A 2,425-nucleotide genomic window follows, 5' to 3' on the forward strand; every position below is an offset into this window, starting at 1 on the left:
CAGCAGCCGATCTCGGCGATACCCAGGCAGCGGCGGGGGGGTCCAGGGGAGCGCAGCCCTCCCGCCAGCCCTTCGTGGCTTTTGCTTGACCAGTACCACGTCAGCTTTCTCTCGTCCTCGCTCGAAAACGCCGTACAAGTTCGTGTGTATCCGCTTTCCCCCCGGATCCGGGTGCTACCGCACCGTCCGGCTCCACGGTACTGCCCACCTCGCGCTGAGCCAGCCAGCCACAGAGTTGGCTTCCAGGGGAGCGCAGCCCTCCCGCCAGCCCTTCGTGGCTTTTGCTTGACCAGTACCACGTCAGCTTTCTCTCGTCCTCGCTCGAAAACGCCGTACAAGTTCGTGTGTATCCGCTTTCCCCCCGGATCCGGGTGCTACCGCACCGTCCGGCTCCACGGTACTGCCCACCTCGCGCTGAGCCAGCCAGCCACAGAGTTGCCCGGTGTTAGCCCGGCCGTCCTGACGGTGTGGCCCTTCCATTTAAAGCCCATTCCCTATTATCTTGTGTTTGCTTTTTTCTTTTTCTTTTTTTTTTTTTTTTTTTACCTCTTTTAACGTCATAGGAAACCTGTAGTCGGGATCGTTACTATTGGAAACCGATCACATGTTCCATCCAGGTATTTTCATCTCTCCGGCGTTACGCAAAAATAAAGGCCTGAGAGAGAGATATAACCGAACATAGAAGTAGAGTTAGGCTCGTTGTCTGAGTTTTGAGGCATATAGTATAAGGGGAGAAGGAAAAAAATTAAAATAATAAAAAATTAAAATAATGATGTTGCACAACTTGTAGAAAACAAAGAAGGGAAAGGGTTAATGTATTAAATGTGCTAAATTACATTAAGAACTTAATTTTATTAAAGTATTATTACTTAAGAAACTTGGTGTCTGCTCTTGGTTTCTGTCTGGTCCCGCTTTAGGAGGGGGGCCGGGAGCGGTGGTTGGGAACGGGGCCCCCGGCCGGGGCTCAGCTCCAGGGGCGGTGGGGCCGTAGCCTCCTGCTACCCCTCCTGGGGCTCTCGCGCCTTTAGCAACTCTTCTCGGAGTTAATTAGAGCAAAAGAGTTTGATTTGCAAGCCCCTTGGCTCCCCGGCACCAGCTGCTGGTCCCGGTCCCGGTGGCAGCAAGGTCCCGCGTCCGTGAGCCTTGTGTGCAACCCCTCGCTTCACCCTTCCCGCTGCTTCATCCCAGCAAAAATCGCGTAAAAGCTGGAAAACCTGGAGCAAAACTGAGCTGCCGAACCTGACGGTGTCTCCGTGAGCCCAAACGAGCTCCTCATCCCGGGTACCCGTGCCGGCGCCTGGCTGGGTGGCACGTCTGGTGGCAGCGAGCCCCATGGGACGCTTGGCTCAACCCCGGTCCCTTTGTGGAGCCGGGGGGGCAGTGTCCTTCCCCCCACGCCACCCCCCCTTTCCCACGAGCGGGGTTGACATCACCTCTTGGCACCAGGTTTCGGTGCGGGCAGATGGCAGTGCGGGAGGGGACGGTGCTTTTTGGCAGCGATCCGGCTGGTCTGCAGATAGCCGTGCCTCTCCCAGCCGGCGTGGGCGCGGGGCAGCGTGGGGAAAGTGTCACCGTCACTCCCCTGGGGACAGCAGCCAGCCGTGGGCGGACACCGAGAGGATGCGGCCAAGGATGGGTTTGGCCGGCTCAGGGATGAGGCTGCCCCTGGGACAGGGGGGCAACCTCATCCCAAACGGGGCTGGGACCCCCGCGGCAGTTCCTGCTCCCAGTTCATAGAACCACAGAATGGTTTGGGTGGGAAGGGACCCCCAGAGGTCACCCAGCCCAACCCCCTGCAGGAGCAGGGACACCTTGAACCACATCAGGTTGCTCACAGCCCCGGCCAACCTGGCCTGGAATGGTCCCAGGGATGGGGCCTCCACCCCCTCTCGGGGCAACCCCTGCCAGGGATTCACCACCCTCACTGCAAAGAATTTCTGCCTTAGATCCAGTCTGCCTAAGGTCCAAAAAGACTGCACTGTCAAGGATTTTGGTAATTTAAAATCTAATTGGCTGTTCTGCAAATGTATTTTAATTTTCAGCCGCCCCTCGGAGCTTGGATGCCAAGCTCTCCCCTCCAGCCTCCCAGCAAGACAACACCTTCCTCCCTGCCTCTCCTCTTCCTCGCCTCTCACGCCCTTCATCCCCTTCATCATCAACCATTGGGGCTGCTGCCCGGCTGCTCCTCACCCAAGCGGGCAGGGGCGCGGGGCCGGAGCTGGCGCAGCTCCTGGGAACTCAAGGAAGGATCCTGGCAGGGAGCGAAAGAGCCTGCAGCAGCGGCTTTATTTGGGGATTTTGCCCCAATTCCTCGTTCATCGATAAATCACGTCCCAAGGCAAGACCCCGGCACAGCTCCTGTCGGCACAGCTCCTAAGTGGGATGGGGTGAGCCGGGGCTGCCGTGGAGAGGCAGAGACCCCCCC

Source organism: Egretta garzetta, unplaced genomic scaffold, assembly GCF_000687185.1.
Source record: "Egretta garzetta isolate BGI_Z169 unplaced genomic scaffold, ASM68718v1 scaffold490, whole genome shotgun sequence".
Lineage (NCBI taxonomy): Eukaryota > Metazoa > Chordata > Aves > Pelecaniformes > Ardeidae > Egretta > Egretta garzetta.